General features: G+C 31.7%; 2 long non-coding RNA genes across 3 annotated transcripts; both read left to right on the top strand.

The window, feature by feature from the left end:
- The first annotated feature begins 12,530 nt into the window (after positions 1 to 12,530).
- Positions 12,531 to 13,740, top strand: LOC131606778 (uncharacterized). The gene is made up of 2 exons (XR_009285032.1): positions 12,531 to 12,735; positions 13,551 to 13,740. It is a non-coding gene; the product is annotated as an uncharacterized LOC131606778 (long non-coding RNA).
- Positions 13,741 to 17,679: 3,939 nt separating this feature from the next.
- Positions 17,680 to 20,126, top strand: LOC131606777 (uncharacterized). 2 transcript variants are annotated; one of them, XR_009285031.1, is made up of 5 exons: positions 17,680 to 18,085; positions 18,340 to 18,441; positions 18,538 to 18,711; positions 19,117 to 19,376; positions 19,720 to 20,126. It is a non-coding gene; the product is annotated as an uncharacterized LOC131606777 (long non-coding RNA). The 2 variants fall into 2 exon arrangements; XR_009285030.1 differs by having other exon boundaries at positions 17,680 to 18,441.
- The last annotated feature ends 5,407 nt before the right edge of the window (positions 20,127 to 25,533 follow it).

The following is a 25,533-nucleotide window of genomic DNA, read 5'->3' as shown; positions in this document are numbered from 1 at the left end:
TTTTCTGTTACCTATAAGGGTTTTCTTTGCCTTTTAATTTCCCCCATCCCCGCAGGTGTTTATTGTAATAGCGTAGGATTTTTATTTTCCTGCCTTTAATTTTCTGCAATTTTAAACTGCGTGGTTAGTAATCTTAGGGAGTGCAAGCCTTTAACAGAAGTAGATAACTAATTATAAGATAAATATTATCTGAATACAACCACATGATTGTTGCACCCACACACCTTTAGGGTAATCCCTCTTGTTGCCTTATTGTTGCTTTATATTGTTGCCTTGTTGCCTCTAAGTGTACTAAATAGTCAAAGTCCCTCGATTCCGAGGATACCTAAAGCAAGGTTGCCTTAAAGAATAAAAATCATCTAGTCCCTCGATGTTGCCTCGGAAAAATAAAGATGATTGTCAAATTGCTAAGGTATCCTCGCATGATGCCTAAAATGACTATTATATCTTTCCCTTAGACTACCTGCCCTCTTTATGGCAAGGGACAGTCTTATGGCGAACGATTTCTCGATGACCCTTCACATCCAATTGAAAGACTTCCTGCCTTCTCATGGTATGGATAGATCCTTTCGTCTCGAAAAGCTAAAAGAACAAATTTCTAAACTTAGGGTAGTTGCTATTAATTGCTTGCTCTAAAATTCAAAACTCTTTTCCCACTCTTTTCAAATCAAAATTTAAAAAGACTACGCTTATTTACAAGCTAAAGTTCTTTTTTCAAAGTTTTTACTTTTCACACCTCCTTTTCAAACATTTCAAACAATACAAAAGGTGAGCTAAGCAATTAAGAGCCCATGGATAACCATGGATGCAAAGGGTGCCTTACACCTTCCCTTTGTATAACTTACCCCCCGAACTCAAAATCTTTCAAAGGTCTTTCCTGTTCTTTTAGCCTTTCCTAATATTGGATAAAATAAAAGTCGGTGGCGACTCTTGCTTAACCGCGACATTTCGATTATAAAAGTCAGTTCACCGTATTACAGAACTGGCGACTCTGCTGGGGATTTTTCGAATAAAAGAGGGGTTACCTTAGAGCTAGGATCACTTTAAATTGTTTGATTTGTCTGCTTTATATTTCAAAGGCTGTTTTGGGTATTCTGCCGTGTGAAAGATCCTACACCCGGATCTAGTGTACCTTAGGTATGTGGCATGAGACCAGGGAGGTTGTACGACATGTATCGTTATGGCTGAACTGGTGGCCACCGTTAGTGCGACGCTTTGGTTTGTCCTGATGGCCCTTGAATATGATCGAGGAGACATTTGGCTACCGCGTGGTGTCATAAGCACTAATTCGCCCCTAGAACCTTAGTTGAACTTGACTTTGGCCTATAGGAAGTAGCGAGATAACTGGCTTTAGATTCCTGACTGAAGTTGGTTGATACTCGATGCTACACTCATTGAGATTGGACTCTAGGGATGCTTTTGGCTGGCCGATCGAGTGCCATGTTGAGACAATGCCCGCGAGAAAGATCAGGGATATGAGCACCATAGAACCCGGTTACTATTCTAGGACAGGTTGAACCAACTCAACTTCAGTGGGGAGGGTACTTACCTACGAACTTCACGCAAGCCTTTAAACCTAAGGACACTTGTGTGACTTGTCTGTGCTTTCCATTAACCCTTTGGTTTTCTTGCAGGTTTTTCTTGTGGGACTCACCCGTCTTTACCATCTTACGCTTTGCCTGATGCATTTCATAACATCATGACATCATGACATCATAAGCATAACATGATTTAACCAACCCTTTCAAGGATCTTAGGGATTTAGGGCGCACAATTTCGGGTGCTCTTATCAAGGACTGAATTCCTAATCAAGGGGCAAGAGGATTTATTTTCCTCTAGCCACATGTCTCCTAATTCAGAGACGCTGTACCTATTAAGGGGCAAGAGGATTTATTTTCCTCTAGCCATGAACCTTCAAATTCATAAGTTCCCGAATCAGAGGCTATGACCCACTGGATATGGTGAGCTTGATTCTCAAAGAAAGACACTCAAAGACAAAAGTCAGAATTCTTCAGACAAAGACGCGACCAAACCATTTTCTAATGTTGCTGACTAAATTCCTAAAGATCCTTGAAAATATTACATTTGCATTCATAACATCACATAGAACTAACTTTTCCTTTCAGGTCGACCAACTGGTCAGACAGATACCATCAACAAATCAATCTCTATCAGATGAACATTCTGGGAGCTTGACCCCCAGACTTCTGAAACATTCCAATCAGATATACATTCCGGAAGCTCGAACCCCGGACATTCTGAAAGTTCCAATCAGATGAACATTCTGGAAGCTTGACCCCCAGACTTCTGAAACATTCCAATCAGATATACATTCCGGAAGCTCGAACCTCGGACATTCTGAAAGTTCCAATCAGATGAACATTCTGGAAGCTTGACCCCCAGACTTCTGAAACATTCCAATCAGATATACATTCCGGAAGCTTGAACCCCAGACATTCTGAAAGTTCCAATCAGATGAACATTCTGGAAGCTTGACCCCCAGACTTTTGAAGCATTCCAATCAGATATACATTCCGGAAGCTCGAACCCCGGATATTCTGAGTCTCTATACCAGTTCCACAACAACGACGCAAGCCAGATGCACCTAGGCGTCAATTCACCAAAATCAATATGTCGTTGGCTCAAACATTACAACATCTGTTGAGGACCAGATTGATTACTCTGAGGGATGCTCTTAAGAATTCTAACACCTCTGGATATAAACTCAATGCGAGGTGCGCGTATCATTCCAACATTCCTGGACATTACAGAAACAATTGCTGGACGTTGAGGGATAATATCCAGGATCTAATCGATAACGGGGAAATCAAACTCAACCCTCCCGAAACTCACGTTGTGATCACCGCTCCTATGCCCAGTCATGACAAGACTAATTGACGTCTAGACGGACGAACTTTTGGATCATTAGATCTACTTCCATTTGCAATTTTCTTTTCTGTTTGTTTAAACATCTGCCTCATGATAGACATTATTTGTTTTAATAATCATCATCAGTGCATTGCATATGTTTGTCTTGAATAAATTATTTCTCTATCACTCATCTAAACTGCATCTTTACTTTGCATATGTTTTATGATACTCAACTCCTGCTAAAGTTGTATACCTTTTGAGGGAGGATGACAAAAACGATACCGCAACCTCATACAGTATGCTTTTGAGCGGACTATGCTGACGATGTACAGGCATTGTTTCAATTCCTAAACAGTGGAGATATAAGGATGTTAATCCCTCGTCAACCCCTTTGAGCCTAAGAAGTAGAAGTTTCTTTCTTGTACTAATTAAAACCCTTGATCACAACCTGGGGTAGGGTAGTTCTCAGTTAATTTAGTTGTGCATTCTATTTTAAGAGAATCATTCAGTACACCTTTCAACAAAGGTTTTAATCACAAGCGTTCATCCGCACACATCAAAGAAGTGTTGGAGATGTCAATCAAAAGACAACGATGGTTCATCAATCATCAAACAAGGCAGTCATTATCTTTCAAAAAGAGAAAAATGGAAAAAACATATATACAAAGAAAAGCCTGCTAAGTCAAAAATCAAAAAAGACTTAGGCAAAAATCAAGGCATCCCGCTGACTGTAAGCTCAAAAGAGACGGTTCAGGCAAAAGTTAGGGATATCAAAAAGATGAAAATAAAGAAGTCAATAAATTCCTGAACAACACAATGTTGTGACTACCAAAAGGAAGAAGTGACAGCCATCTCAAAAAATTCTCTTTGCTTGTGAACCATCATCATTATCAAAGGTGCAAATCCAAAAGTCTCCTGGAAACGGAATGCATAAGTCGAATTAACTGAGCTTAGGATTGAAGATCATCACGAAGAAGGGTGGGTACAATCAAATTTTGAGCCTTTATCCTTTGTTTCTTAAACCGTGAACCAAGCCACGTTACAACCCTTGAAAGTCCTAACTGAAGCATGGTTAGTTCGAAAGCATATTGTCACCAAAAGGTATCCCGACTTCTTTAGGTTTACTACAAATGCTGAGTTGATATTTTGTTTTTACAAAACATCACGCTGTTACAAATATCATGTTTTTACAAATATCGCGCTTTTACATCTCTTGTATTTAAATGTTTTTTTCAAAAACTCAAGACAAACATATGCATTGCATCTCATGGATTCATTATTAAACAAATTCTGCTACATAATTTTAAATGTTAGCAACAGAAAGAATTTGCACAGGGTACAACTAATGACTGAAAGTTATCCCGACAGACAATATCACTCCAGAAGCAATGTCTCCTACGTATACAAGGGGCATGGCACGTTTTGCCCAATCAATCTGGGGCAATCAAGTCAAGATTCCAAGAATCTCTCAAGGATGCCAAAAACAATCAGGGGCATGCATCCAAGTAGATCTGAGGCTATTTCCCAATCAACATGGGGCATTGTCCTGGGCCTATGATTACTAGGGGCATGACGCCCATAGTGCACATCTAATAAAGTCCTCGCGAAGCAAATCTTTCCAAAGTCCCTACTAGCAGGGGCAAATCTATGCAAGTCCAGTTCGACATCTTGATCAATACTCAGTGTTGTGTCCTAATCAAATCCAGGAATGGTAGTTACTATAATACTGGGGGAAATGTTCAAGACATTCATGTCTCCCCACAATGCCGGTTTCACAAAATCACATCCTCACAGAGTAATCATTAAGAAGACATCTTCAAATGTTCTCGTCCCGACAAAGACATGGCTCCCCAACAGAGTTTACTCTCCGACACATTCCTCTTCTCCCAACATGGATTACTAATACTTTTTGTCCCCAATCAGGGTACATCAAGTTACTGATCATCCCCAAGCAAAAATCATAAATCCACAGCTGTACTTCTTCAAGACAAGATCGAACGTCAAAATCACAATAATACAGAGATTCATTTTCTCAATCAAGATACTCCAAAATAGCATAAATCATGTTCATGCATCATGTATCATAGTAAATTCATACATAACATACATACGCCTCGTTGCATAGGCATATTACTCTCATTCATTTCAAAATTACAGTACATGCATCACGACATTGCACAAAACTAATGTTGCTTTCGCAGTATACTTCTACAATCAAATGAATATCATCTTCTAGATATAGCACAGAGATAATCAAGTCAACGAGTTAATTCTGACGCTCATTCTAGATGGAGATTTAGTTCTGATACTTAATTTTGGATATCTTCCAAAGATAGTTCAGAGATAATCAACACATATATCTAAATTCTGATACTTAATTTTGGGTATCCTCCAAAGATAGTTCAGAGATAATCAAGACAGAGATTTAATTTTTACAATTACTTTGAAGATAGTTCAGAGATAATCAAGACGATGATTTAGTTCTGATACTTAGTTTCGAGCATCCTCCATGAATAGTTCAAAAGACTTAGATCTAATTCAGTTACTACGAACGGTGCTGACATGATCAATCTCCAATAAATTTTCTCTCAACACCTGGATGGCATCTTCAAGCCCATCTCCGACAAAAGTCCCTACTTCAGCTAGGGCAAATTTCTTGGTATTCTAGTGTTCAATCATCTTCCACCTTCAGATACCGACTGGCATACAAACCACGCTACATCTTCAGGTTTAAGATAATTGAACAGGGGCAACTGTCATACCCCAAAATTTGCCCATACTATTTCTCCTATTCAAATTCAAATCAAGATGTAAAACTCGGACTTCAAACATATCCATGACCTGAATAAGAACCTCTAATTTGATTCCCATACTTTTGTGATCTTTATTTATATTTATTTGAGTTTTATGCAATTAAAAGTCAAATAAATTAAGTAAAATTACAAAATAAATAGAATAAAATGCATGGTTTTGGTTTTAATTACTTGAAGGCCCAAATAATCATGTAGGAGAGTCCGAATTCGTGGAATATACCATGGGGAAGATATCATGCAAAATTAGAATGATTTAGAATGATTTTTCAATCAAATCTTTTCTCTCTCCCATAGACCAAGACTCAAGCCCATTCTTTGCCCTAATGCAGTCCTTATAAATACTCAAACCTATTCAGCAACACAAAAGGGGGGATCAGAGGAGACAACATTAGGGTTTTTGCCTCTCAAATTTCTAAGAAACTTGCACCATGGAATTTCCAGTCCCAGCCCTTCACGATCGATTCTAAGCATTCCATCGTCCTACTGAATCTCTCAGGACCTTATACCAATTATTATTGAAGCTCGAGAATGCTTGGACCGTCCCTCCTCGTCTTCACCGGTTGGTGTATCCTTTAATTTTCGAAACCTTTGATTCGTACGTTCCTGATTGATTCCATGTACATATATGTCTTCATGATAATGTTTAGGTTGGTTTTGAATCATTTTTTGCAAGTTCTAACGCAGGATTGAGGATATGCCATTGTTAGGGCATAAACCTTAAACCTGTTCGTATCACTGTTTACAGGGTGTTTCAGGCCAAACGGCCACCGTCATCGGATTCGCAACTACCGATTTAGGGGGGGTAGGTTGAATTCTTTGCTTCGATTCATGTTATTTCGCAGGTCTAGTGCGCAGGGGGATCGGAGGAGATGACCGGGAAAGTTTCTCCGGCAGCTCTGTGAATTGGTGACCGGCAGACGCATACGTGGCAGCGTGTGATTGGAGATTTGAGTTCTTCTTGGACCCAGTCAAAAGGCTGAACAAATCCCTTGCGTGCGTGGTTTTTTCTCCCTTCGTCATTGGCTGTAAGGGAAGTATTGGGACCCACGCGTTGATTTTTCTAATTAAAATTCGTTTGTCTTTTTTAATTTTCTAATTGATTCAATAAACATCCTTCAGCTTGTGGCTTGTTTGGCAGGAGAAGATGGCGCGTTGGCACGAAGACTGGGGTTCGATCCCCAACAATCCGACAATAAATTTTACCAATTATTTGGTTTCAGTCACCAGCAAATCCTATGCGCGCATCCTACGAAAGTTCACGATGTGCCTTCGTCTTTCAACCATCTGATCGTCACATAATCTGATCCAACGCATGTGGATACGCAGTCTCACCAGGGAGCCTCATAGATCATCCACACTGAATCATTGTGCCCAGCTAAGTCCTCCAACCTTTTTATTTTATTTTTTTTATCACATAACTTTCTTTTAATTAATTTCTTTTTCCTTTATTCACTAAATACTTTTCAATTTTATTTATTTATTTATTTATTTATTTATTTACTATGCTTCATATTTTTATATATTGTTAATTCCCTTTTTATCAAGAACTCGATTCTTCCAATTTTATCAACAATTGTTTTTAAACAATAAAAATTGTTATTTTTATATACTTTTAATTAACTAATTAATTGAAGATTAATAACTAATTTTTTGTTAAACTTGATTCATTTAGTAACCCTAGGATCCTTAGGATCCTCTGGTAGGTATTATCTATTAACACATTTTTAGCCTTATAAAACTTTTAAGGTCAACCTTTTAAGGTCACAATAAAATTTCTTAAATAACCCTTTTAGGTTCAAGGTTAGATCAATAAATGCACTAACATTTCTCTTCTCCATGCTTAACTTTCAGGGTTAGTCAAAGATCCTCGACCACGCGCCATGCCAATCAAGAAGCTAAGTTCCGACTCTTTTTCTTAAATTTAATTTTTATTAATTGTTACATTTGCCTTATAGGTTCAACTAGGGTTTACTTTATATGTTAAAGAATTCCGCCTACACTCACTTTTATTCATTTTCTGCTTAAATTCTCAGATGATCAGAGTCAATCAAAGATTCAGAGAAGATCAAGGCAAAGGAGATGTGGAGATTAATTTTTGCCTTTTATTTTTCTGTTACCTATAAGGGTTTTCTTTGCCTTTTAATTTCCCCCATCCCCGCAGGTGTTTATTGTAATAGCGTAGGATTTTTATTTTCCTGCCTTTAATTTTCTGCAATTTTAAACTGCGTGGTTAGTAATCTTAGGGAGTGCAAGCCTTTAACAGAAGTAGATAACTAATTATAAGAATAATATTATCTGAATACAACCACATGATTGTTGCACCCACACACCTTTAGGGTAATCCCTCTTGTTGCCTTATTGTTGCTTTATATTGTTGCCTTGTTGCCTCTAAGTGTACTAAATAGTCAAAGTCCCTCGATTCCGAGGATACCTAAAGCAAGGTTGCCTTAAAGAATAAAAATCATCTAGTCCCTCGATGTTGCCTCGGAAAAATAAAGATGATTGTCAAATTGCTAAGGTATCCTCGCATGATGCCTAAAATGACTATTATATCTTTCCCTTAGACTACCTGCCCTCTTTATGGCAAGGGACAGTCTTATGGCGAACGATTTCTCGATGACCCTTCACATCCAATTGAAAGACTTCCTGCCTTCTCATGGTATGGATAGATCCTTTCGTCTCGAAAAGCTAAAAGAACAAATTTCTAAACTTAGGGTAGTTGTTATTAATTGCTTGCTCTAAAATTCAAAACTCTTTTCCCACTCTTTTCAAATCAAAATTTAAAAAGACTACGCTTATTTACAAGCTAAAGTTCTTTTTTCAAAGTTTTTACTTTTCACACCTCCTTTTCAAACATTTCAAACAATATAAAAGGTGAGCTAAGCAATTAAGAGCCCATGGATAACCATGGATGCAAAGGGTGCCTTACACCTTCCCTTTGTATAACTTACCCCCCGAACTCAAAATCTTTCAAAGGTCTTTCCTGTTCTTTTAGCCTTTCCTAATATTGGATAAAATAAAAGTCGGTGGCGACTCTTGCTTAACCGCGACATTTCGATTATAAAAGTCAGTTAACCGTATTACACCATGGAAAAGGAAAACAAACATGATCAATCACCATAACACAACAAGGATATCATTTAATCATCATACAATCATTCTCAAACAAACTTAGATCAAACAAAGACCACACAAGGAAGTTATGGAAATTGGAACAAGAAGAACAAGAACAAGAACAAGACTATAAGAATCATACATCCAAGATAAATTAGATTCACCCTCTTACCTTGCTATTGTGACGATCGGCAATCGATTCGGTTGAGAATCCTCCACTTTCTCTTGTTTTTCCTCTTTGCTCTTCTTCTTCTCCCTCTCTTCTCTTCTTTCTTTCCTTTTTCTTTCCATCCTCTTTCCTTTCTCACAAATATCTCCTTCTTATAAGGAAAATATCTACCCCGCGGAAATGACCAAAATGCCCCTACGCTCAAATATCGTTCAAACGCCCCAAAACGCGCAATATTACCTTAATGATATTTCTAGTACCAAAAATATGAAAACCTTCAATTAAATATTAGTCCGCCATCCCGAACTAATACCGACTGAAACGACTCCAAAAACGGTAAAATTCCAATAAACGTCACAAACGTCCAAATCAAGCATATACTTATTTTTTTCTGGGCGTTACAAGCAACACAACGCAAATGGTGCAAGATCAAGATAGAATGTGTCTTGCTTATCCCTCGGTTGGGAAACCTTTTTATAGTGAAGTCCATGGTCTAATGACCATTAATTAGCTATGTAACGCTTGTAACGGTCCTTAAATACTTGTAACGTCCTTATTAATCATATGTAACCGACTAAATCAATGGATTGTAACGTCTTATGACCATTGAGTCCTCTGTTTCTGAGCCGGCCACGATAGCTCTGGGTTGTCATCCCAATTTCCGACTTCTAGACGCTTTAGTAGCAGGTCGGCTTCTACTAGTTATTAGCGTTGCTCGGCACATCCGACTTGGGCACCCGGTCCAAAGAATTATGGGATATGTACAAGTCCCGCGATCTCGAGACCCATAAGGTTGAAGAATTATCTATGCGGAGGTCGAGGACTCCGAGTCGAAGAGCCCTAGTTGGTTCTCGACTAGTTGCATCCCTTGAATTTGGGAGTATCTTATTGTAGATAGGGCGAGGAGCCCCAGTGAGTTCCTGTCATGATGGCGTCCTAGAACCTGCAAAGTTCTACATATGGAGAAGTTATAAAACCCCAGTGAGATCCCGACTTTATTTGTCAACAATTTTACGTTAACTTAACGTCCGACCTTGCATTTTTATGATCGCAGCAGATCATGGAAATTCTTAGATGCTCCTAAATAGATCTAGGCTAAAATATTTGTCCTACTTATGGCTATTTATTGATAGCCATGAGTGTATATTACCTAGCTGATTTGTACACACATTTGGATGTTTAATTCGATCCCTTTATGTTTAAGCTTGTCATAAGCACGTCTTCTCCGACTTGTTAAGGGTATTTGTTTAGTATAATCGGTAAATTTTTTGACTCGGCTAGGAATCATGCTTTAATCGGAAATATTCTTTGCATATCTTCTACTCCTGTTACCGTAATACTTGATGATTTTTTAGACTTTGGAGAAGTCGGAGAGGCCCATCGGGATCTCGATTTATAGGTGTTTTGTAGGAACCCGGCTAGGTTCCCTCTCTGGGATGCAGTAGAGCCCCTTTTGAGGGTGAAGTTTTGAGCAAAAGCTATTTTGTTCTCCCATGATACCTAATTTATTCATATACCGATTATTTGGGTAAAGAAATAAATTAGCTTTGTCGTCTTGGCCATCCTTCTAAATTTGTAATTTCTTCAGTGCGAATAGAGGCCCAGAGGTGTAACCGGCTTTTGTGGAAAGAGGCCGCGATGGTATAATCGACTTAGATATGATAAAAGGCCGCGATGACGCAATTGATCCAGACGTGACAAGAAACCACGATGGTCTAGTCGACTTTACGTAAAAAAGGCCGCGATGGCGTAATTTTGAAAAAAGTGAGAAGAGACTGTGATGGTCTTGTCGTCTTTACGTCAAAAAGGCTGCGATGACACAATTTTGACAAATGTTACAAGCGACGGTGATGGTCTAGTTTACTTTACGTCAAAAAGGTCGCGATGGCGCAATTTTGACAAACGAGATAAGAGACCGCGATGGTCTAGTCGACTTTACGTCAAAAAGACCGCGATGGCGCAATTTTCACAAACGCGGCAAGAGACCGCGATGGTCTAGTCCACTTGCATCAAAAAAGCCACAGTTACGCAATTTTGACAAACGCGATAAGAGACCACGATGGTCTAGTCCACTTACGTAAAAAAGGCTGCGATGGCGCAAAATTGTTGAGTACTCCTTTGATCATGTATGGTCCTTCCTAGTTGAAATGAATCAACTGACTTTTCTTCTTCATCTTCAGATTTATAGCATTTCGATTTCTTCAAGTTTAATCTTCCTTGATCCAACAATAAATATAAAATTACATCCATGCTCCTTCCCAAATGATATGAGTCGATTTTGTCTTCTATAACCTTCCTAACTGGGATGCCTATGCTGCATGTTGTAAAACTGAATTGTGCAAATTTGATCAGCCAGTACCATGAGAGACTTGGATATCTTTGTTAGTCATAAAATTGACTCTCATATCATATTAGCCATAGTCATGCAATTAATTGAAAAATGCTGCTTATACCAAAAAAGTGGATGACTATGTTGCTTACTTTTAAGAAGTATAGAATTTAACTAGATGATGATGATAATAATAATAATAATAATAATAATAATAATAATAATAATAATAATAATAATAATAATAATAATAATAATAATAATAATAATAAATTTTGGTGAGGTTTCCACTACCCAATCATTTCTAAAAATGTAATTTAATCAATATTAATACTATTAATATATAACCATTTCAAAAAAAATCATAAGATATTCAAAGAGTTTTTTTTACTATATCTCTCACCCCATCAATAGTTGAACAAAGATATCATTAATAATTATTTATTTTTGAAGTTATTATATGTAAAATGAAATTTTCCATTCCACATTTTTTTGTTGAAAGGCTTTTTAAGAAAATTTTGAAATTATTAAATAAATATAGGAGAAAATTTAGTTACAATTCTTTAGGTGTTGTTTATATTATTTTTCAAAAAAAATATAATAAGTGCATAATTTATTCCTATACATTTAGGATTTCCTCCTATTTTTATTTTCTAAATGATATTTAAATACACGTGTCATATTTTAATTGAAAATATGACAAGTGTATAATTTCCTCCTATACATTTACAATTTCTTTCTATTTTTATTTACTAAATGATATTTAAATCTACTTATTATATTTTAATTGGGAAATAGTATAAAGCACACCTAACAAATTTTACTTAACTTTCTCCTTAAATCATCTATCATATAAGAAAGATAGATGTTCTTGAAATACCAATATTGCCCTTTTTTCAAATACTCTTCATTTGGACTGTCCACGTGGATGCCTTCCCCATCCTTCTTTTTCTTTTCTTCATTTTCCACAATTTCTATCTCATTCATTATAAAGCTGATGGGTTGGAAAAAATAAAAAAAATATTATATCAATTAACTTTTTGATGCACAACCTTCCACGCTACTTTTCTTTTCAATTGAAGCATACTGTTTTCTTAAGATTTTCTGTTTTCTCTCTTCCTCTTCTTCTTAATTCTATCTTCCTATACCTCTCTCTTTATCTTCCTTCTTCTTTATTCTGCTTCCTCTCTCTTCTTATTCTTCTTTCTTCTCTCCTTTTTCTTCAACAAAAAAATGTTACTTTTATCCTTCTCTTCTTAGATCTACGAAACATTGACGCCTATTTCGTTGTTGATATTTTTGTTGTTGTTGCACGTTTCGAGAAATTATATCTGGTTGATCTAAACTGCTTGATCAACGAGTTGTTTAGAAGCTAGATGGGTTAAGAAAAAATTATGCAGATCTGAACAAAAGCGCTTATGGATTAGGAATTCTTTTTGGTTAGAGATTTCTTAAACTTTTTTCTTATGATGATTTATCTTTTCATATATATGTTATCTCATGTATTTTTGTTGTTGGTTTTGTGTTTCACATAGATTTAGAAATTCCAATCTTAGAAAAAAAATCTCCGGATCTTATCAAAAGCAGATATGGAAAAAATAGATATGAGGAAAAAATGAAATCTTTTTTGTTTTCGAAATGATCTCTTTGTTTGACAAATCTCAAAATTTAACCTTGTGATAATTTGAAAATCTGAAGTTTTTAATTCTACAGATGTTATCAAAAGCAGATCTGGAAAAAAAATAGATATTTGAAAAAATGAAATCTTTTCTTGATTCAAAATGATCTTTTGGTTTGACATTTCTCAAAATTTAATCTTGTAATAGTTTGAAAATCCCAATTTTTATTCTCTCTCACTGTTTATATTATGTTTTCTTATTGATTATGAAGATACATTGTGATGGTGTTTTATTGGAAGGAAGAAGTAATTTCTCTATTTATGACACTGAAGAAGAAAGAAAAATTAACACAAACATTCAAAATATATAGTTGTCTGGATTTGCACATAATTTTATTTAAAGTTTTTATTATTTAATTTTCTTTGTGGTTATTACATGATAACATAGTTATAATATATATGATGTTTTTGTGTTTCTTTCCTTGAATGTTGATATATTTTCATATTTTCTATGCACTGATAGTGGGGAGATAGAAATTATGAAAATGTTAATTATTGTATTTTTTTCTTAATATTAATTTGATCTTTTTTATTTATTGAGTTTCTTTTCATTTTAAATGTTGTTTATGATGACAGGAAAAGTTGCAAATAAAGCTAAAAAGAATGTGTTGGGGAAGATCATGTTTGATATTGCGACACATCAATTCAAATTTCAAATATCCCTCTTCATTTGTAACCCAATCAATTTCTATCTTCTGAGTGCAACCATTTGGACACAATATATATAACTTACAAAATTTTATATTAAATATCATGTTTTCAATAATTTAATATATTTAATTTAATGTATTGGAAATTGTATCTAAAATCAGCCTTTGTACAAAACCAACCGTTGTATTTTTTACTCCAACTAAAATTTCTTATATTACTTTTAGTATAAAGACTATGACTGATTTCACAATTCTATCACATCTAATTATATTAAGTGGCCATAGGTGATATTATGACCACTGACATATCTTTAGGCATACACTTCCCAATATTTAAAAGACATAGAAAGTTGGTCCAACCCTTCAAACTTGCATAAAAATATTATTATAAGGATTAAAAATATTTTGCACCAACCAATAATATATTAGGTATTCTTAAACTTTACATCATAAATACAATAAATATACAATTTATGTAATTTATATCAAGTCATAGTTATAAAAATTAATTTTAAAAAAATTGAATAATAAATGAAAATACTAATTAAAAATAAATTAAAAATAAACAAAATTATAATCAATTTACGTTAATATCATTTTCTTCCATTTATACCATAAAGTTGTTATTACACTATTAATAAATTTTATTATTCTTTATGACATTAATTATCTTTAATTTAATTACATTAATTTCTTTCTTTCCAATAAATAATTGTGTTATTTATAAAATAATAATATTCTTGCTTTAAACTCTAAAATTGATAATTATTTAAATATTTTATTTTTCAACAAAAAAGTAATTAGAAAGAAATAGATAAATATATATTTCAATAACAGAAATTTTATATAAAGTAACATATTTCTTCAATATTTTAATATTTATTATATAATATATTGATTTTTGTTAAATACATTAGTTTGTTTGATGTTTCGAAATTTTTAAGTATTATACTTGAACCACATTTAATTCCTATGTATATCATTATCTTTATAGTAGTCTTACAATTTCAATTCAACTATTTTTTTTAACCAATAATCTTTGATTAATTCAATTAAACAATACAAACAAAAGGCAATCGCAAAGTCATAAGCCCAAAACCAATACACCAAAGGACTAATTATTCATAAACTATAACATAAATTTGCTAATTGTTTCATATACTTCTTATGTGACCAAACTCTATAAACTATAGTGTCAATAATGTTCCTATCAATGTTATAATGCCCTTGTCTGTTTGAGAAATGGAATTCTCTCTAATTCTTTTATTTATTTTTATTTATTGTTGCTGCAGTACTTTCAACTGGTATGTTTGGGAAGTTTCTTTTTACATGAAAGTGTTTTCTACTCCATCGCCCACTCTGTCAATGCATTATCTCTATCATGTCTATCCAATATCTCTAACCAATACTGAAAATGTTCAAAAGCATTTCAAATAAAGTAGCAAATGGGTAACGTGAAAAAGTGAACATTGTGTACTTTTTTTATTATTTATTTCTTTTCTAATTATTGCATAGACCTATAAATGATGTAACTCTACAACTCTGCTATGATTTTTGTCCATATAAAACTTTTACGGGAAATATAAGTGACAAGACAACACAGTGAAAGAGAAAGGTAAATTTAATCAGTTTGTAAGAATATATATAAAAAAGGAACTTGACGTGTCTGCCGCAACTACAAAATTTATTTTATGTAAAAAAATCTACAAAATAAAAAGCCAACAACAATGCACATATATTGATCTACAAAAATATATTTTATTAAAAACATATGTAGTATTGATCTAAAAAATCTACAAAATAAAAAGTCAACAACAATGCACATAAAAATTTATTAAATAATGAATAAATTTATTTTTAACTATCTTAAGAATATTAAATATGTAATAATTTGAAATTAAAAAATATCATATTAATGAGAATTACGTTATATTTGTGAATATAAAAAAATAAAGAAAATAATTCAATATATATATATATATATATATATATATATATATATATATATATATATATATATATATATATAATTATATTTTTAATTAATTTATAATTATAACAGATGAAAATATTTTGGTTAAATTGACAGTGTGAATCATATTTTAAAAAATTGAATGGATTTCAAGTTTTTGTAGTTTATATAGGAAGCAAAAAGTGGTGAATCACTATGTATTTCATGAATTACATGCTTGATTAAGTCTTGAGGAGACTAACCCAGTTATAATTTATGATTCGGATAATGTACTATTTACTTGAATATAATATATATGATATTATTATTTTATATTTTATCATTTCCCTATGCTATCCTATTTGATGTGTTTATTCTAGCTATGCTATAATACTGATATGACAAGAGTCACAAGACAGTACTTTGACATCTACTGTTGTGACACTGCTCAGTTGTTGTTATCTTATATTATATAGATTTATAATCAAATTAACCAATTGATATGTAACTTTTCCCATTTTCTTTACAGGTAAGTACTACTTGCGGTCTCCTATTTTTTAATAAAATCTTTAATATAAAGAACTTATATACTAGGTTAGAATTTTCAAACAAATTCATACATAGTATCTCTCGCGCGTTTCTTAAATTATAGGCATGTAATGCTATCAGCAATGTGTTTATTGCACAGTTGAACAATTAAATGACTCCCACATATAAATATTACATAATTTTTTTATGGGTTAATGAACTTTTTCGTCCCTTTAAATATTTCAAATTTCGTTTTTAGTCCCTCCAAAATTTTCCTTCAAGAAATCGTCCCTTCAAAATTTTTCTTCCGAACTATTGGTCCCTAACGTCAAATTTCGTAGCTAATCGGTGGCTAAAGTCGTAGCTAATCTCTAGCAAATTTGACGTTAGGGACCAATAGTTTAGACGAAAAATTTTGAAGGGACGATTTCTTAAAGGAAAATTTTGGATGGACTAAAAACGAAATCTGCAATATTTAAAGGGATCAAAAAGTTCATTAACCCTTTTTTTATTAAATTTAAAATTTCTATGTTGAAAATAGTATTTTACTAAGATGATCATTTTTATTTTTTATAACATCAAATTAAAATAATTATAACGGGAACGTGAAGTGATTGTTCAAAATATTGAATATTAACCGGACTGTCAAATTATTGATCATAATATTGAACATTAATGAGAACATGAAGTTATTGATTAAAATATTTAATTTTTTTCACGGATACCAGATATTTTTCTATACATTCAATTATTATTTTTTCACGGGTACCAGGCATTTTTCTATACATTTAATTATTATTTTTTTATGGATACTAGACATTTTCGTATTAAAAAATATACATCTGAAACAAATGCGCGTCCCGTACGAGAACCCGTGCGAATGCACGGGTTTGTTACTAGTTCATAATAAAAAAGCAAGATGAGAACTTTGGCAAGTTTGCCAAGTGTCATCATTCTAGCCACTTTGCTATTTTATAAATTTCTATATTAAGAAATCTTACTATAATTGTTATTATATTTTTATAATTTATAATTTATTTTTTTAATTATTTCAGAATTAAAGTTGGTTCAAGTTATCCATGCAAAATTGAATAGATACTTTCCAATTTTCAATAAAAACTCGATTTTTGTTCTGCTCTATGCATAAAAAACTCAAAAGCCAATTGAAAGTTGGAGGGACGAGAAAAACTTGCATGGATACGAACATAAATTATGAATGTTAGGAACAACCAATAAGAAAAGAGAAAAATTTAAATTTATTTAAAATTTAATTTCTTTTTTAATTGGATTCATGAGGTGGTTGTGATTGAGTAGGAGAGAGAAACAAATATTTTTTATTTTTTAATTAATAAAAAATTGTGATTGGTTGTTTGTATAACCACCTGTTATGTTTGTGCTCATGCAAGTATTTTTCTGGAGGGACATGTTGTTGGAAAATACAAAACAACTTCTCCCTTTCAAAGCACAACCAAATAAATTAAACCCTGCAATATTTACTTGGTCCAATTTAAAAGATATTTTCCTATTATCTACCCTTTCAAAATTCAAATTTTCTCTCTCGCGTCCTTTTTTCGTTTCCATATATCGGTCTCTTTTTCTCTCTCTCTCTCTCTGGAGGAAAGGTGGAGGCGCAGCCTCGTCGGAAGGTGGGCGGTTTGTGTGCGTCTGTAGAACCTAGACGAAGGGTGTTGTCGGAGATTTTTTGTTTTTCGAATGCTCCTTGCGTTTTCGACGGTCTTCTTTTCTGATTCGTTCAACATTAAGTTGTTAAAGGAGGGTGTCGAATTTCTTCTTTTGTTATTTTTTCATATTTCACAAGTGGTTGTGGTTTTCTGTGATTGTAATGTTAAAGTTGTTGCTTCATGAGAATGAGGATGGTTTTTTAATAGTGGTTTTGGTTTGAAGTTTTGAATTTGTAAAGGTTTAATGATTTTTTTTTACAGGTTTATGAAGAATATGAGTTTGTGATGTGGATTATGTAGGTATGTACATGGTGAAATTTTGTGAGGATCGGTATTTATAGCCTCCAGGGTGCAAAAAAATTGTCTATCGAAAACCCGAACTACTTGTGACTAAATTTGGTGCAGCAAGCCAAATGATGTAGATTTTGATTTTTTTGGGTGACAAAATAGATTTTTGTTAGTAATATTCTTTGGTAGATTAAAAGGATAAATACTTTATCCAAAAACTAAATAATCTGGATGAACTTGATAGCGTGTTTTTATTTTTTTCATAGGAACATTTGACACCTTGGGAGGAAGGTATTCTTCAATCATGCAAAGGTATAGATGTGAGGAATTTTACTGGAAGTTCACTTATTGGAGGTGCTGCTATTTGGGTAGGTTTATGATTTTGATTATTTTAATACAAATGTACAATGAATAATTTATTGTTTTTGGAGTATGATATCTTTAAGCGGTGTTGTCAATCGCAGATAGTGGCCCAACACCCTCATTCCGTACAGGGTCTAATTCTCAAGAAGCAGCTTCTCCTGACAATATTTTGTTCATAGAGAACTTGCCTTACGAAACTACCGGTAGAATGCTTGAAATGCTCTTTGAACCATACCCAGGGTTTAAGAAAGTGCGCTTGATTGATAAAAAGCCAGGTATTGTGTTCATAGATTTTGAAGATGACATACACTCATCCATGGCAATGCGGGCTCTTCAAGGCTTCAAAATAACACTTCAAAATCCCATGGTTATAATCTTTTCTAAGAAGTAACTAATTGATTTTCTACAATAAGTATTTGAAGTACATTTTGCATACTGTATTGATGGTGTAGGTCTGTAAAAAACCAATTGAGAAGTTTTTAAGATTATACCAATTCATTTGAGCTTGCTAGATTCTATTCTTACATTCATTGAGAATAAACATTAATAGTTTTTAAGGTGTTACTTATGGAACTGTTGGCTGCTTCTCCTTACTGTCTTTCAATTGAGTTAGTATTTCTAAGGTGTTATCTATCTTTTGATCTTCATAATCACATGAACCTCTTTCTTTGTTGTATCAGATGATACTCGTGTGTACAAAGAAGCACTTCATAGTCACATGAATCTCTTTAACAACTGAGGCATGTCCAACTTTTGATTTAAAATTAGTATAATCTACTGTGGAAAGTAATTTGTTTAATGTGTTCTCAATTTCTTTTTCTATCATTTTGATGTAATTACTATTGTAGTCGATGAAACAGGCAAAGAAGCTGAAAAATACGCTTCCATGGGTCTTTTAAGGAGTCTTATTATTGCTCCAACTAGAGAACTTGCACTTCAGGTAATTGTCAAGGCTTTCTGTTTATTTGCATAGATAACTGTCAGTTGCTTGAGTGTTACTATTTAAAATGATATTACGTTCTTGGTTTTGCATTGTTTGCTATTTTTGAGATTCTCTATTATAGTTTGCATTTAATTAGTTTATCTTTTGATGTATACTATTCTGTTTATGTATTCTATGCAGGCTTGCAGTTCTACAACTAAGGTAGGGAATGACTAAAAGTCAATTTCAAAGTGTTATTTGGATACTTCGCTCAACTATTGAATTGCATGAGTTCTATTTTTTGTATTCCAATTATTATCCAAATTTTTAAACTAGACTAAGATATTAGTAATAATTGCAGAGAGTAAAAATGAACTGTAGCATCAACTTCATAAGCTCTTATGGGAGTGTGTTTGGTGTGGCATGTATGTCAAAAAGCTTTGAGCACATCTGCATGCTACATCAAAATCAAGAGCCTGAAGGAGCTAACATGGAGCAAAGTAGATGAGCTGATAAAAGGAAAGACACCGGAGGAAATTGCTCAGATCTTTTGAGATGTAGATGACTAAATCTCCAAGTTATTAGAACATAACGTGCAAAAAATTGTCTTTAGAGATGTAGATGTTTAGTTTACCATTTAATTACTTCATTGGATCTAATCCAATTAGAGTTTACAGAATGTATGGAAATAAATCCTTATGCATTACTTCATTGGATCTAATCCAGTTAGAGTTTACAGAATGTATGTAAATAAATCCTTATGCAATCATAGAAGGCTTAAATTAGTAATTGATGGTTTAGATCATAATATATGGCATTCTTGCTATACATTAGGTTGTTAGTGTTGTGGTTTATAGTCTTAATCTATGAATCTTAAAAGCTTAGAAGGTAGTATGTTCTGAAAGAAAGATATAGAGGTAATTAAACATGGTTCTCAATCATTGATTTAGAAAGTTCCAAGGAGCACCACAAAGAAGTCTTATGGTAGGCCTTATTAGAAAAATACTTCGAATTTTACTTAAATTTTACTTCTGCACTCCATGATCCAAAGCAGAAGGGTATGTATCACTTAAAACTTATTTGAAATAAGAAGAAATTCTTTTCACTGTGGAAGAAAAACTAAAGCAGTATTTTGGTAATCACCGGCCATGTACCGTACAAGAAACACATGATCCAACTTTGTCGGTGACTTTTAGAAATGTGGGTTTAATTATGTATGTAATTTATATAAAAAAGTATTGTTAATTTAAATATTTTAATGATTTAATATTTTATTTTTATTTGTCAAATTTAAATTTTATATTTATTAATAATTTTGATGAAGATCAACAATAAAAAACAAATTTATCATATCACAATTTAAATTTTTTATAAGCACTCATTTCTTATCTCTTTTAAAATTAACAAATTATTTTGGTTAGATAATTTTTTTTTTAATTTCATTTTTATAATATTTTTTTAAAAAAATGTGCATAAGTCATAACACACCAATATCCGAGTGAATCCACGGATAACACACCAGTATCATGTAAGCGCACAGTAAACGCACGGGTAATCAAACCAAAATCTATGTGAACGCACGGATAACACACCTGTACCGTGTGAACGCAAGGGTAACCAAGTTAAAATCTGTGTGAACGAACGAGTTTTTATAATTAAAAAAAATAAAAATAAAAATATTTAAAATAATGTATGAATTCAATTTATATAGGAAAGAAAATATTTAAACTAATTTATTATCTCTAATAAATATAATAAATTATTTTAGTTAGACAATTTTGTCTATTTATCACGATTTTTTTTACAAAATATGTGTTTAATAGTTTTTCTTAAGAATATAAGTTTTTAAAAACTTATAAAATTATCTTACTTTTTTTTCTTCTCATTTCAATAATTTTTTAATATTTTTTAATTTATTTGAATTCTTAGTGATATATCTGCGACCCACACCAGAACCCGTGCGGACGCACGGGTTCTTCCACTAGTATATAACAAAATCAACATATTAATTGAAAATGTTTTATATATAAATTCAAAATATAACGTTGTTGTAGCATAAGGTTTTAAAACACTTTAAAAGAATCTGTCAAAAAAAAACACTTTAAAAGAATAATTTTGCATTTTGATACTACGATTATGATTACTAATAAAAATATCAATTAATTTTTTTATTAAAATTAATAAATAAAAGTTATGAAAATAAAATAATTATTATTTGTTAATAATAATAATAATTACGACTAGAATAAAAATTATAAATTAAAAAAATTATTTTAAATTATAATTATTACAATTTTTTAATAAAAATTATAAATAAATAAATGATATTTGGAACAAAAATAAAATATGAAAAATATTTTATTAGAGAACATGTAGTTTTGTTTTATTGATCGTAAACTTATTCTTAGGAATGTGACATTTTAAGATAAATCTTTTTAATTCATTCACTCATTTGGCTAATAGATTTATTAACATATTTTTTCCACCATTACTATGCACTATCTAAAATAAGTGTGTTCTCTATTCAATAATTTTTCGTCAATATTATAATTATTTGTCATTATCACAATCCAACAAGTAACATGTAATTTAAAAAATAATATTGAAAATAAATGAATTATGTATACACATATTCAATAAAACTATTTCGATTAAATGAATCACTAATTTAAAGTAATTGAAATAACCAAATAAACATAGAATCTAACATATTAATTAAAATCAATATTTTAAATACCAAGTTAAAACATACAGTATCGAAGTATTAAAAAATTAAGGATTAAAAATCTAGCATTACGTTAGGGTAGGTATTAAAATATTGAATTAAAAAATTAAGGGAAATATAAGAAAAACAAAGAGAAGAGAGAGTGAAAATACAAAAATAATCTACAATAATATGTAAATAGTATATTTTATTCTTTAAAAAAATTGAATTACAATTTTCTGTATATAAGTGGCTCCACATATAATGGTTAAGTCACTCATCTTTTTGTCAAGCTTAGGCAGAAAAAAAACCTCTAATAAATTCATTCTAATCAAATGGGTCTTACAATTATATCACTTTGATGAAGTTAATGACACCATATGAACAATAGTTTTAACACCGATTTATATTCTTTGTATTAAAACTATTGTTCATGGTGTCATCACAAAATCACGCACACATCTTTTATCATTTTCAGCCTTGCTAGATAAACCATTTGTCATGATATTTCTCCTAACCTTCTTTCTATTTTCTTTATTCAAGTAAAACTATTTTTTTAATGAAGAAACTAACACTTTCTTTCTTGAATAAGGGTTTTGCTTAAGATATTTTATTATTTATAATACAATGTTTTGCGTTTTTTACTTTGTTTTACAATCCAATAAAATTAGATAAATTTGATTGATAATACTTCTTTTTTATTTTCAATTATTAACTGTTTAATTCTTATAACTATGGCTATGATAACTATCCTCAAATATATCAAATGTTTTTATGAAAGGATTGTTATTTATAAGATTCAGAATTTAAATATAAAATTAAAGTAACACGTATGTAGTTCCCCGTTTTTATTATTGATGTAACCGCATTTAACCAAAATCTCTTGGAAAACTCATAACAAAAATAGTTTGAAAAATATATTTTATATTGGTATTTTGGTATTTCCTTTTTATGATTGAAAAGGTTTGTAATTTAATTTTACTATTTACTCTATTGATCTAAAAATATATTTCAATTTTTAGATATGTTGTTTTATAAACTTACCTTTACTGGTATTATTAAATAGTGATTTTAAAAGACTTTAAAAAAATATTATTATAAAAATTTAGTTTAAACTAATGAGAATTTTTTTTTGTTGTAACTAGATTTGTTGGAAGAATGATAGAATAATACATTAATCATTTTCTTTATCAAATGTTTAATGCGAATCAAAAGATAAAAAATCATTATGTATAGAAAATACAAAAAGTTGTGGTATGATATATATATATATATATATATATATATATATATATATATATATATATATATATATATATATATATATATATATATATAAGAATCAAATATTGCTCTTTGGCATGCTGGTTTTTAGAAGAATGGAGCCTTAATAACACAGAGCTCGGGCCAAGAGGTCATGACAATGATCAATTGTTGTTTTCGATAGGAATCGAAATCGATGTTCTCCAAATCTTCGTTCCTTAGCATGAGCTCATTTATCACTCGAGCCCAAGTCCTTGGTTATATATTTTGTTATAATACACAAATGTTTATATGATCTTTCAAAATATATTTAATATTTTTATAAAAAATTCAATAATACAATTTTCACTCGAAGCTGATCATAATTGTGTTTTAAATTTACTTTGATATCTTTAAAAATAAAATTGGTATATGGATTGTCAATTAAGTTATTAAATTGGTTAAACTTACCCACCATCAACAAACCCTATAATTTTATCTAAATATTAGGTAGAGTAATTTTCTAAAATAATAATAAAACTAAAAAGAAATTATACACTATGATATCCTAAATTTTTTTTACTTTAATGAAAGGTTTTTTTTAAATAAGCAACTGAATTAGGAAATCGCACTAGCGGTGCAACCCTTACAACGAACTACACATTCGAAAAACAACCTTGCGGTAACTTGTACCACTCATAGAAACTAGAAAAAGAAGAGGACTTAATGTTACTAGCTAACCAATTCCAAGAGAAGTACATAACATTATAAAACACCACATCAAAACTATATGGAACTTGCTCGAAAATGATAGAATTATGCACGATCCAAATGCTCCAAATTTTAGCCATCCATATAGTGTTAATACATTAACTAAAAGAAGTTGAGTAAAAAAACTAAAAGAAATTATGCCCAAAAGTTTTAAATAGAAATATTATATTATATTTTATATTATAAATAGATTACAGTTTCTTAATGAAAAAATAAATATATTAATAAAAATGAAGGTGCTTAAATAAGCAAAATGCATTAGAGGTTCTTAAATACAAGATAAAAAGTAGGAAACTCGAAAAAATATTTCTTTCATTCTAAAAATATTGTGGATTACAAGCAAATAAGACAAGGGTGTCACGTCAAACTAATACTCAACTTTGTACATCGAAATAGAAATTCAAAACATGACCATAAGATAAGATTATCCGATTTATGATAAAGTATATAACATATTAAAACAATCACAACCCCGATGTTATATTATTATAGTTATTATTCCAAAAGAAGCTAATAGCAAACCTAAGATCTAACACAGGACCGAAGTTCTAACCTAACTCGAAAATACATGGTGCATAATCTTTTAAAATATGCATTCTTCCATCCCAACCACTATCATCAAATCTAACACCGCTGATTAAGGCTAACACTGGTTCTTGCAAACTTAATAACACAGTCAATTTGGCTAGACATCGACTTTTTCTAACATAAACAAAATTAACACTAGTTCTTATCGAACCTCAAAGTATTGACAGTGTCATTCAGAGTACATTATTATATCACATCAACACCATACTTGTTAATGGAAGACTTGTTACTTGTGATCTAGGAAGGTGATGATGGAACTTTGAGAGTACAGTTGATGAAATTTTTGAACTTGTTGTTTTTTAGTCAATTTTACACAATGTTGACGTTCCAATATGGAAATTCTAGTCGATGTTCTTCCAGTGATGGAAAGAGTTAGTTAAGAATGATAGCCGATTTCCAGGAGTCCGATAAATGAAATGTTTTAATTATTTTGTTTCTTATTCCATTTTACACTATCTGGATGTGTTAATTTTAAAACTCTAATTATTGTTCTTCAATTATAGAAAAGAGTCTGTTGAGAAAGACTATTTCTAGTGGAATACTTATGAATTATGATTTGAGAAGGTGATGGTGGACCTCCAGGAGTTCGATCGATAAATGTTTTGATTTTTTGTTTTTGTTTTTTAGTCTATTTAACAAAAATTAGACAGTTTGATATTGCAAATGTAAGTCTGTATTTTCTTAAGTAGGAAAGAGTCATTTGGAATGACTTTTTCAAGTTGACGATTTCTAAATTATGATCTTTAAAAGTGAAGGTGATCCTCTAGAGTCCGATTACTGAAAATTTTTAATATCTTTTTTGTTTCATTAAACATCTTAGACGATATGGACAATCTGAAATTGAAAATTCAAGTTGGTGTATAGAGTATA

Source organism: Vicia villosa, linkage group LG5 (genome assembly GCF_029867415.1).
Source record: "Vicia villosa cultivar HV-30 ecotype Madison, WI linkage group LG5, Vvil1.0, whole genome shotgun sequence".
Classification (NCBI taxonomy): Eukaryota; Viridiplantae; Streptophyta; class Magnoliopsida; order Fabales; family Fabaceae; genus Vicia; species Vicia villosa.
This window is presented reverse-complemented; position numbering and strand designations above follow the sequence as displayed.